This window comes from Etheostoma spectabile, unplaced genomic scaffold (genome assembly GCF_008692095.1).
Source record: "Etheostoma spectabile isolate EspeVRDwgs_2016 unplaced genomic scaffold, UIUC_Espe_1.0 scaffold00004575, whole genome shotgun sequence".
Lineage (NCBI taxonomy): Eukaryota > Metazoa > Chordata > Actinopteri > Perciformes > Percidae > Etheostoma > Etheostoma spectabile.
In genome coordinates, this window is record NW_022603172.1 from 55,401 (window position 1) to 68,240 (window position 12,840).

General features: G+C 38.9%; 3 non-coding genes and 1 pseudogene across 3 annotated transcripts; 2 read left to right on the forward strand and 2 right to left on the reverse strand.

Moving 5' to 3' along the window:
* The first annotated feature begins 644 nt into the window (after nt 1-644).
* trnav-cac (transfer RNA valine (anticodon CAC)) lies at nt 645-717 on the forward strand. Its single transcript has one exon. It is a non-coding gene; the product is annotated as a tRNA-Val (tRNA).
* A 3,787-nt stretch (nt 718-4,504) lies between these two features.
* Nucleotides 4,505-4,577, reverse strand: trnak-cuu (transfer RNA lysine (anticodon CUU)). The gene has a single exon. It is a non-coding gene; the product is annotated as a tRNA-Lys (tRNA).
* Nucleotides 4,578-7,019: 2,442 nt separating this feature from the next.
* LOC116677216 (uncharacterized) lies at nt 7,020-7,138 on the forward strand (annotated as a pseudogene).
* A 4,187-nt stretch (nt 7,139-11,325) lies between these two features.
* Nucleotides 11,326-11,413, reverse strand: trnay-gua (transfer RNA tyrosine (anticodon GUA)). Its single transcript is given in 2 exon segments — nt 11,326-11,361; nt 11,377-11,413. It is a non-coding gene; the product is annotated as a tRNA-Tyr (tRNA).
* Between the last annotated feature and the right edge of the window lie 1,427 nt (nt 11,414-12,840).

Sequence of the window (12,840 nt, forward strand, 5' to 3'; positions counted from 1 at the left end):
ATCTGCTCTGCCATCGGTATTTTTATTTTTTTTATTATTATTATAATTTTATTTTGTGTATTTGGAAATGTAGGTATAGGCTTATGTATGCATATATGTGTATATACTATATATGTATTTCTTTTTTTCTTTTTTTTTTTTTTTCTGTTTGTTCACTTTGTTGTATTTTTGGCCTGTGTGTGGGCAACCCGGAGGGGAGGAGGAGGGGTGTGGGTTTGTGTGTACCTATGTATACTTATGGTAGAGTGTGTGGGCAGTTTTCTCTTTTAGGGTATGCAAAGTTTCAGGTGATCTGGTTATTGTGTTGCATTTATTCAGAAATATTGTACATGCGACATCAGTATTTCAGCGATTGTTTTCATTGCTCTTGGCTCAGGGAATGTTCTTTTGTTGTAAAAACTTTTGAAAATAAAAAGTTCAAAAAAAAGAAAAGAAATAGGTGGCGCTAGTCCAACATTCAGACCACAGTCAATGCATGTAGAAATATTTAGGTTTACTACATATTTGCTGTCATTCAAATCCATGACAAATCATCTGTGACTGAATATAGTTTAAAATCTCTATTTTGTAGCATTTTGAACATTTGCAATAAAATAAAAAATGTGCATTTTCCCACAAATATGCAAAATAAATGCTTTTCATCAGTTTCCGTAGTGTAGTGGTTATCACTTATGCATCACACGCGAAAGGTCCCCTGTTCGAAACAGGGCGGAGACACATTTCTTTGTTTGTATTGACTTCGCACAATCAAACTCTACAAAGTTAAACTCTCCATAACCTTCACGGAAAAATCTCCCTGTAGTGAAATCGTGGCCAGGCCTACCGAAGTTTCCCCAGTGCAGTAGTCATCACATTCAGAGATTCAGGAATTTCCTGTCTAAAATTGATGCAGAAAAACTAGTCCACGCATTTGTTACTTCTAAGCTGGATTTCTCCAATTCTTTATTATCAGGCTGTTTAAAAGAGTCCATAAAGATTATTCAGCTGATCCAGAATGCTGCAGCACGTGTTCTGCGTTTGTTAGTATTAGAACACTGACAATACCGATGACGTCACTGGCATGGTAGGACCTGCGAATGTATACAGACAACGGCTGCAGCACATAATATACACACGAAAAAATGTCATTTTAATGGCACGGGTTACGCATTTGAGCCTGTGAGGGACAGGCCTCTAGTGTCTGACTACCACCACATGGAGGACGATCAGTTTCAGGCTCCACCTTCAGTACAGGATCGTTTGGGGGGGAGTGACAGTGACCGGTGCATGTGTGTATCTGTGTGTGTGTGTGTGTGTGTGTGTGTGTGTGGGCGCAGCTTACTATCATGCACTCTCCTTTATTGTATCCAAGCACATTATGCATTTTAGGAAATAGACTGCTTATATATCGTGTGCATTTAGAGAAAATTGAAAAACATGGTTAAGGTCCTGTTCGTTTACGAAAAGAGAGGTGGATAAATGGAAAAGGTAACTGGACCATTAATCCAATGGGATCGCTTGTTAGCTGAATGTAGGAGAGTTACCCCAGTTTGACCATAGATGCATGGAGGAGTCACAAGTTTTGCCGTTTACTTTAGGCTAGTGCAGAGTTGGCAGATTTTTACTATGGAACTAGCAGCTGTTTCTGCATCAACAATGTGCCCTGAGACGGAGGACATCAGCTAGCTTCAGAGTCAGTAGAGAGGGACGTTGGATTCTGTGGTTTAGTCAGCTGCTAGTAAACACATTATTATTGATCTGTGATATCGTTTATTTATACAGTCTATGGTCGGAGTACTAGCTTGTGGAGTTTGTCATAAGAGTGCTTCAGACGTATTTAGTTGCAAGTCCAGTCGTTTGGTATCTAGCTTGGTGTTGTGTCTCAATTTCAAGTAATGCCCAGTGTGTCAGTCTCCGTTTTGTTGAACAGCCTACACGTTGGGCTTTATTTTTGTAAGTGAATATGTTTCGTGTATGTGAACACAACATTACATCCTGCCCTTTGCCTAGTAGACTTGATAGTATGCTGGATAACAGGTAAACATATCTGCTTCTCTGTCCTCTGCCTGCCGTGAGCGTTTCAGCGTTTCTGCGGCAGGTAGCATCGGTGGTGTTACTTGCTTGTGGTCTATCGGTCTGCTCTGTACTGGAGCCTGAAGGCCTCAGGTTTCAGTCTGTTGGACTTAACCCTCACTCTAAATAGTGTGTCGCTAAAAAAATACATTTTTCTGTACCTTGCTAGTACTTTAACTACCTTCACCTTGGAATCAAGGAGTTGATTTGCTTTTTGCTCTTTTTTTCACTATAATTAACACTTCTGAATTTTCAAGAGTTCTTTGATTGTTTTGTTCCACATTGATTCATTTATTTAGCCCGTTGGTACACTTATAAATGCTTTCATGTATTTCCAAGTTTCTATTTTTCATTACTGTAATTAATTCTCAATTTTCTTACCTCTGTCTTTACTTAGACTTGGGTGACTTGTCGTCTTCCATAACATATTATTTATTTATGATGTGGTCAAACTGCAAGTATTTTGAACTCCTACTTGAATTGTTGAACACTGTGAGATTGTTTATTTTAATACTAAATAAGAATGGTGCTTCAAAAAAAAAAAAAGTTACGTCCTCTATACAGTTTCCTTGTCACCTCTGCATCCAGCAAAGAAGTCAAAGCGCCTTATGCTAACTAAAAAGCGGGGGCAGTCTCCCATCCAAGTACTAAGCCAGCCCAACCCTGCTTGGCTTCCGACATCAGACGAGAGCGGGCGCTTTCAGGGTGGTGTGGCCGTAAGCAAGTGCAGTGGGTGAAATCCAGCTATTTCTAGACGTGAAAACCTGAAGGTTTTCAAAACTGTTGAATAAACAGCTTGGGGTTGAGGAATACTGAACTACATGTAATCACACTAATAGTTCACGTACACATTTTTCCGTAGCTTGCTAGTAGTTAGGGAGTTAGGGTTAGGGGGTTAGGGTTAGGGTAGGGTTAGGGTTGGGGGGGTTAGGGTTAGGGTTAGGGGGTTAGGGTTAGGGTTGGGGTTGAGGAGTACTGAACTACATTTAATCACACTAATAGTTCACGTATACATTTTTCCGTATGTGCTAGTAGTTCAACTACCTTCACCTTGGAATCAAGGATTTGACTTGCTTTTTGCTCTTTTTGGCTTGTTTATTTTAATTCTAAATAAGAATGGTGCCTCAAAAAAAAAAAAGTTACGTCCTCTATACAGTTTCCTTGTCAGCTCTGCGTCCAGCAAAGAAGTCACAGCGCCTTATGCTAATAAAAAAAAGCTTACAGCAGACTTAAGTTTTATCTGAGGAACAGGAGATCAGCACAGGCCATGATCGAAGAATGTAGGCACATTTTAGTCTGGTAAATTTCAGGGATTTTTACACTGGGAAGGAACTACTAATCTTGCGATTGACGGACTATCTGCCCCAATACAGCCACATTATACGGTGCAGAACTCAGGCATTCCCACTCTCTAAAACACCATCACCCAACGTGGGGCTAAAACCCATGACCCTGAGATTAAGAGTCTCATGCTCTACCGACTGAGCTAGCCAGGCACTTGTCAAGATTGGAGTTGCGGTCCAAAATTTCACTTAAAACTTCTGAAATGTTACAGTTCTAGAATGTTACTTGGCAGTTCTAGAATGTTAGGTTGAAGTTCTAGAATGTTAAGCTGCCATTCTACAATGTTAGCTTTACATTCTAGAATGTTAAGCTACAGTTCTAGAATGTTAGGTTGAAGTTCTAGAATGTAAAGATGCAGTTCTAGAAAGTTAAGCTTTCATTCTAGAAATCTGAGTTGCAATTCAAGAACAATAGGTTGAAGTTTTACTTGGCAGTTCTAGAATGTTAGGTTGAAGTTCTAGAATGTTAAAATGCCATTCTACAATGTTAGCTTTACATTCTAGAATGTTAGGTTAAAGTTCTAGAATGTAAAGATGCAGTTCTAGAAAGTTAAGCTTTCATTTAGAAATCTAAGTTGCAATAGGTTGAAGTTTTAGAATTTGTATAACTTGCGTTCCCAAAAGATTGCTCATAGTCCTAAAAGGTTACATTGTAGTTCTAGAATGGTAAGCTGCAGTTCTAGAATGTTAGGTTTAAGTTCAAGAATGTTAAGCTGCAGTTCTGGAATGTTTAGTTGCAGTTCTAGAACAATAAGATGTAGTTTTTGAATTGTAAGAGTTATGGTCCGAAAATCTTACTTACAGTTCTACAATGTTGTAGTTCTAGAATGTGAGGTTTGAGTTCTAGAATGTTAATATTCAGTTCTAGAATGTTAGGTTTCAACTTCAAGAATGTTAACCTGCAGTTAACCAGACTTTAGTTTGATCAGAGGAACAGGAGGTCAGCACAGGCCAAGATTGTAGAATGCAGGCACGTTTTAGTCTGGTAAATTTCAGGGATTTTTACACTGGGATGGAATTGCTAATCTTGCGATTGACAGATGATCTGCCCCAACACAGCCACAGTATGCAGTGCAGAACCTTGGCATTCCAACTGTCTAAAACACCACCGCCCAACGTGGGGCTCAAACCCACGACCCTGAGATTAAGAGTCTCATGCTCTACCGACTGAGCTAGCCAGGCACTTCTCACGTTGTGAGTTGCGGTCCAAAAATTTCACTTAAAACTTCTGAAATGTTACAGTTCTAGAATGTTACTTGGCAGTTCTAGAATGTTAGGTTGAAGTTCTAGAATGTTAAGCTGCCATTTACAATGTTAGCTTTAAATTGTAGAATGTTAAGCTACAGTTCTAGAATGTTAGGTTGAAGTTCTAGAATGTAAAGATGCAGTTCTAGAAAGTTAAGCTTTCATTCTAGAAATCTGAGTTGCAATTCAAGAACAATAGGTTGAAGTTCTAGAATGTTAAGCTGCCATTCTACAATGTTAGCTTTAAATTCTAGAATGTTAAGCTACAGTTCTAGAATGTTAGGTTAAAGTTCTAGAATGTAAAGATGCAGTTCTAGAAAGTTAAGCTTTCATTTAGAAATCTAAGTTGCAATAGGTTGAAGTTTTAGAATTTGTATAACTTGCGTTCCCAAAAGATTGCTCATAGTCCTAAAAGGTTACATTGTAGTTCTAGAATGGTAAGCTGCAGTTCTAGAATGTTAGGTTTAAGTTCAAGAATGTTAAGCTGCAGTTCTGGAATGTTAAGTTGCAGTTCTAGAACAATAAGATGTAGTTTTGAATTGTAAGAGTTATGGTCCGAAAATCTTACTTACAGTTCTACAATGTTGTAGTTCTAGAATGTTAGGTTTGAGTTCTAGAATGTTAATATTCAGTTCTAGAATGTTAGGTTTCAACTTCAAGAATGTTAACCTGCAGTTAACCAGACTTTAGTTTGATCAGAGGAACAGGAGGTCAGCACAGGCCAAGATTGTAGAATGCAGGCACGTTTTAGTCTGGTAAATTTCAAGGATTTTTACACTGGGATGGAATTGCTAATCTTGCGATTGACAGATGATCTGCCCCAACACAGCCACAGTATACAGTGCAGAACCTTGGCATTCCAACTGTCTAAAACACCACCGCCCAACGGGGGGCTCGAACCACGACCCTGAGATTAAGAGTCTCATGCTCTACCGACTGAGCTAGCCAGGCACTTCTCACTTTATGAGTTGCGGTCCAAAATTTCACTTAAACTTCTGAAATGTTACAGTTCTAGAATGTTACTTGGCAGTTCTAGAATGTTAGGTTGAAGTTCTAGAATGTTAAGCTGCCATTCTACAATGTTAGCTTTAAATTCTAGAATGTTAAGCTACAGTTCTAGAATGTTAGGTTGAAGTTCTAGAATGTAAAGATGCAGTTCTGGAAAGTTAAGCTTTCATCTAGAAATCTGAGTTGCAATAGGTTGAAGTTTTAGAATTGTTATAAGTTGCGTTCCCAAAAGGTTGCTCATAGTCCTAAAAGGTTACATTGTAGTTCTAGAATGGTAAGCTGCAGTTCTAGAATGTTAGGTTTAAGTTCAAGAATGTTAAGCTGCAGTTCTGGAATGTTAAGTTGCAGTTCTAGAACAATAAGATGTAGTTTTTGAATTTTAAGAGTTATGGTCCGAAAATCTTACTTACAGTTCTACAATGCTATGTTGTAGTTCTAGAATGTTAGGTTTGAGTTCTAGAATGTTAATATTCAGTTCTAGAATGTTAGGTTTAACTTCGAGAATGTTAACCTGCAGTTCTGGAATGTTAAGTTGCAGTTCTGGAAAATTTGGTTGAAGTTGTAGAATTTTAAGAGTTGCGGTCCTAAACTGTTAATTACAGTTCTAAAATGTTACATGGTAGTTCTAGAATGTTGAGTTGCAGTTCTAGAACAATAGGTTGAAGTTTTAGAATTTGAACATGCATTGTCACCAGTTTGATCAGAGGAACAGGAGGTCAGCACAGGCCAAGATTGTAGAATGCAGGCACGTTTTAGTTTGGTAAATTTCAGGGATTTTTACACTGGGATGGAATTGCTAATCTTGCGATTGACAGATGATCTGCCCCAACACAGCCACAGTATAGAACTCAGGCATTCCAACTGTCTAAAGCACCACAATGTTAGGTTTAAGTTCAAGAATGTTAAGCTGCAGTTCTGGAATGTTAAGTTGCAGTTCTAGAACAATAAGATGTAGTTTTTGAATTTTAAGAGTTATGGTCCGAAAATCTTACTTACAGTTCTACAATGCTATGTTGTAGTTCTAGAATGTTAGGTTTGAGTTCTAGAATGTTAATATTCAGTTCTAGAATGTTAAGTTGCAGTTCTGGAAAATTTGGTTGAAATTGTAGAATTTTAAGAGTTGCGGTCCTAAACTGTTAATTACAGTTCTAAAATGTTACATGGTAGTTCTAGAATGTTGAGTTGCAGTTCTAGAACAATAGGTTGAAGTTTTAGAATTTGAACATGCATTGTCACCAGACTTTAGTTTGATCAGAGGAACAGGAGGTCAGCACAGGCCAAGATTGTAGAATGCAGGCACGTTTTAGTCTGGTAAATTCTGTTTTGAGAACCTTCAGTTCTAGAAATAGCTGGATTTCGCCCTCTATGGTTCCTTACGGCCACACCACACTGAAAGTGCCTGCTCTTGTCAGATCTTGGAAGCCAAGCAGGGTTGGGCTGGCTTAGTACTTGGATGGGAGACTGCCTGGGAATACCTGGTGCTGTAAGCTTTTTCATTAGCATAAGGCGCTGTGGCTTCTTTGCTGGACGCAGAGCTGACAAGGAAACTGTATAGAGGACGCAACCTTTTTTTTTCAAGCACCATTCTTCTTTAGAATTAAACCAAACTGATTTGACCATACTTCTCTAAAGTCTAAGCAATGAATGATTTCATCTGCCAGGAAGCTTTTGCCATTACTCTAAGCATTCCTCCAAACTAAAACAATTGCATGAAAAGGATCACTTTGGGATCAACACTGTTGCAGTTTTAACTACAACAGTCAGCATGGCAAGTACCCACTAGTAGGCTTGAGTCTATTTTAGTTTAAACTTGTTTTTCGTTTTTGTCTTGGGGTCAAATTTGACTTAAGTTTCTTTATCAGAAATGAGTTTCTATTAACCAAAAATAACATAATTGGTTATCAATGATATTTGCTATTAAAATTACTTATTTCATTGAATTTTAGGGTTTAAATACATAGTGTTGGTTTTCCTAGGTCAATTTTGACCTGGTGGTCCAATGGAGCACTATTGTGCTTTACAGCAGATAAGCACATGTAAAGACCAGCTAAAACCGGGCGGCTGTGGCTCAGTGGCAGAGCTGTTGCCTGCCAATTGGAAGGTTGGTGGTTCGGTGCTGCGCATCGGAGTGTAAATGTGTGTGAGTGTATATTTAATGAGCAGGAAGCACCTTGTACGGCAGCCTCGGCACATTGTATGAATGAATGTGGTGGTGAATACAGCACATTTACATTTAAAAGAATAACCTTACACATACACGGGTCCCCACAAACACACAATAATACGAACAGCAGCTGCAAACTACCTCATGTAATGGTAACATTAGCTTTCCAACACATGGAACCTGCTAAAGATCACATTGTGCTCTCCTGCATAAACATGCGCACACACCTGGGGTAATGGATCGTATATTGTACTTTTCAGCAGACGAGCACATCAGTCCCTCCAGAATTTTGTGGTCTTTTTTTGCGGGAGCTTTTGTAAAGAGCTTTTTGTCTTGTGATAAAAGTAACAATGTCTTGTATTGCAATATCTTTTTTTAATGTTTAACAATAAGAAAACTTTATGAAAATAAAACTTGCTAAGTTTTCCTAGTAACCAAAAAGGCTTGGGATGCTGTGATTGTTGGTATAATATGAAAATGGTTGGAGAATTTAAGATTATTTATTGAATTAATCAAATTTTAACATGTCAGTGGCTTGTTGATCTTTACATTGTTTAATTCCTCACCTGGCCTTGGACACATTCCTTTGGTTTGATAGAGAATTTGTTAGGCTTTAACGTATCATTGCACTTACAATAATGATCGTAGCTGTTCTCAGTTTAGGTCACCCTGTACATCTCATCTCCAGTTTTTTCCTGCATCCACCATTTGTGGTCACATACGAGACAAAGACTGGCACATGGGACTGCTGGGATTAGATAAAGTAGCGGGAAACTCCGGTTATTGGTCAAATTTGTTGCAATAATTTGTCAAAATTGGGGGTCACACAAAAAGTCTCTGTTATTGGTCGAATTCGTGTGAATTGTATATTGCAACATTGCAAAATGCTGGAGGGACTGAAACACGTACAGTTGTGTTCAGAATAATAGCAGTGTTTAAAAAAAGAGCATGTCGAGCCATTTACCACTGCTTAAATCATATATTTTAAGTGCATAAAGCACTTACTGTAACTAGAAGGCTGCAACTAAATTTAAAAAAAATAAAACATTCAAATAAACTACTGGTTTCTACTGTGCTGTACTTCAACTGGCAACATCAAGGTAGTGCATCATGGTAGGCATTAGGCAACATAACATTAAACATGTATAGTGCATGAATTGAACAGTCGTTTCCCACAAATTATTCAGTGCAAAAACTTGTGCTGGGCAAGAAGTCACTGCTGTGATATTTATCTATTAACAATCAATGTATTAAATCTGAAGTAGAAGAGGCAACCAGTGTTATCTCAAATCTTAGGTAGAAGAGGCAAATGATTGTAAAGAGGAGGCGGAAAAAAAAACAAAAAAACTCCCCAACTCAGCTCAACAAAAAGTCCATTCTGAGTGATTCACTCATTGAACAAATCAGTCTTCAGCGTCAGACACCCTTTCAGTGGTTTGTTGTCCTCAAGACACATCACACTTTTTGGATAAATGTGAATGTAAGCTCGAGATTCTTTGGGTACTGTGGGTCTAGTGCATGGACGTAGCCGTGATCTGTCAGCAGAGGTGGGTAGAGTAGCCAAAAAATTGTACTCAAGTAAAAGTACTGTTACTTCAGAATAATATGACTCAAGTAAAAGTAAAAGTAGTCATCCAAATAATTACTTGAGTAAGAGTAAAAAAGTGCTTGAAGAAAAAACTACTCAAGTAGTGAGTAACTGTTGAGTAACGTCTGATTTATTTCTTAACACAAGCATCAATCAGACAGACAAAATACAAAATAATCATATTTAGGCAAATTATAGCTCATCCAATCAATACAATAAATTTAAATGTATTTATTAATTACAAAATAGCTTACTTGAGAGACTTGTCACATCAAATTTGGATGGATACTGCATGTGCAAAACATACTGTATGTAACCTAAAAGACAAAGATCCACCTCTCCACAGCAGAAACTAAAACCACCGCTACGTTTCCTCAGGTTAGAGGTTGAGTAGTTGAACGCTCACATGTCCGTTTGTTTTGGTTGACCCTGAACACACTGCATAACGTAGCTGCTGTTTCCACTTTTCCTAAAAGGTAACCATGCTTTCACTATGAGGCCGGGGGGGGGGTCCTCCTGGTCTGCATTGCCTTGGCGACATTTGATTCTGACGTCTTTGCTGAGCTACGACTGTAAAGCTAACCTATCGCGCTGCTGCATAGACATATAAAGCGATACATCTTTATGGTCTATGCGCTGCTGAAGCGAGTATGATCACGTGACCGCACAACGACGTGTGATTGGTTAAGCACAGTCACGTGGTAGAGCCTTCAGCGGAAGACTCTCTCTCTCTGTCAAAATAAAACATTAAAATGAGGATTGAGGTACGCCGGGGTAAAAACAATGATGCATAGTAACGAGTAACGAGCTCATTGTAGCCCAATGTAGCGGAGTAAGAGTACAGTTTTTTTTTACTAATCTACTCAAGTAAAAGTAAAAGTATAGTGAATTAAAACTACTCCTAGAAGTACAATTTTTTCAAAAACGTACTCAAGTAAATGTAACGGAGTAAATGTAACTCGTTACTACCACCTCTACCACTGAGCTACATCTCCTGAAGATTTTCAGTTGTTTTGAATTTTCTGAGATAGACTTAGACTTATCTTTATCAATACTTTTGGGATGACTCCCGCAATGAAATTGAAATATCACTGAATAACAGAAGAAATCTGGGTAAAACATGTAATGTTAATGTTGTACATGGCTTCAAAACTTAAATGCAACTGCGATGGCTGGAAATCAAACCTGGGCAAAATGATTGCACTGCTATGGTATGAATCATAGTCGAAAAGTAACACACCTGTTGCCTTTCTGCTAGACAATACAACGTTCACTGCAAACGTGGTAACACAGACTGAAGCAATTCTGGGACACGGAGGCACACAAATGGAAAGATAAAGGAGAGAGGAGCTCAGTGTGTCAAAGGAAATCCCCCGGCAGTCTAAAACTATCACAGTGTAATAAGAAAGACAGGGTAAAGAGAGGAGCCTGTTGGGCTAGAACTCTCCCCTGCTGGATTGAGCTGTACTGCACCGCCTTCCTCTAGTTTTATATTGTATTATGTTTACTCTTAAATGTGATGAGGGTGTCTGCGTAAACTTAAGTGCACAAGGTCAGACCAGACGTGAGAATTTTTGCAGCCTACGCTGGAATCGGCGTACGCCCGTTCTACACCTGTTTTAGCACATTTCATGAATGAGGGCCCATGTCAACACAATAAAGATTCTTGACGAAAGGTTTGTCTTTATAGTTCTAGTTTTTTTTCCAATCTTTCTGGTCACACTTACTCTCTCTGGTTGCACTATTTCACATCTTTTGTCTGTAGTTCTCTATTCTGTCAGGGCTTAACTCTATCTCCCCACCTCTTTTTTATTCTTGTTATGTCTTGGCAAGAAGCAATATGCTTTTGGGTAATCCGTCCATCTCTACATCAGAATCAGAAATTCTTTATTGATCCCCAAACGTAAATTCTGGAAAAAAAATGCTCCTTCGAGCCGGATTTGAACCAGCGACCTAAGGATTTCACCTATATGCCTCTACAGTCCTCCGCTCTACCAACTGAGCTATCGAAGGAGAAAAAATGCCAAAGCATTTCTGAAAATAAATGCTAAGAGAGACATTGGTGGAGACGGGTGGCTTCCAGTACCTATGAGAAAACACAAATTGTTCATGAAGAAACCTCTGCAATTGGTATACTGTGATGAGTCATTGGTTTGCTACCACCCTTGAAGAATGCCTTTTGTTGTCTCAATCTCAGAAATAACCATAGAATCATAACTTCCATTCATGTGCTTGTGCCAGTGTCCAACCACCTGTCACTTTATTTTTCAGCATCAGTTGTGTTTTTTTAAGGTTTTAAGGTTGCCTAGGTACTCCTGCATAGCTAGCCAGTGATTTACCTACCGTAGATGGTGGTCGGCGTGCCAATGAGTCTTGAAAATTTGCAGATGGGATTCAGAGGAGGTGGAACAGTTTAAAGTGTAAAGTAACTTAATTTTCCAAATAGTCTACTACACTGCCAACGCGAGCTCTTCTCTAATATTGTCGGGTCAATAGCTATTCAACTTCACAAGTTATTGTTGATCTCAGAAACAACAATAGACGAGACCATTGTATCACAACTTCCATTTATGTGCTTCTGCCAGTGTTTAATCACCTGAAATCCCTGTGTTTTCAGCATCAGTTTTTTTTTTTTTAGAAACACCTACCCCTTGTGGGAACAATAGTCTGTAAGGGGGGGGGGGGGAAGAGGAAAAACGGGAAGAGGGAGGGAAGAAGGAAAAAGAGGAAGAGGAAGAGGAAAAAGGAGGAAAAAAGAGAAATGAGAGAAAAGATGAGAAAGATGCTAAATTACACACATAATGTAAGAGTTTTATAGTTTCTATTAAGTCAGATTTAATTAATTGCTGAAATTGGAATGTTTCTGGGAAAATAAGGGAAAGTTTAAAGTAGATTCAAAGGTCACAGGTTTGATCCCCACCTAGCACCCGTCTTAGGTTTGATTTATTATGCTTGTGGGTCTCTGTCCATCTCTACATCAGAATCAGAATCACTTTATTTATCCGTGAAGGAAACTCTTGAAAAAGAGGGTCTTTCAAAGTCGGACTTGAACCAGCGACCAAAGGAAATTTCAATTTATGTTCTTACAGTCCTCCGCTGTACCAGTGGCCAGTCATGGATAAGGTAATGGCCTCCTAAGCCAGGGATTGCGGGTTCAAGTACAATCTTGGGTGATTTTCAGCAGAGTGGCGCAGCGGAAGCGTGCTGGGCCCTTAACCCAGAGGTCGATGGATTGAACCATCCTTTGCTGGTGACATGATGGTAGACAATCAGAAAGGGTGATGCACCAAGAGATTATGACCCTCAACTTGATTTCCACGGGGAGATGAATCATGATATAACTGCTGTAATTGTGATAGCACCATGAAAAGTAATGTTCCTTGAGGAAAATCATATTCTGGCAGTTTATTTTGACAAATCGACATCCACTGCCCTCAAGT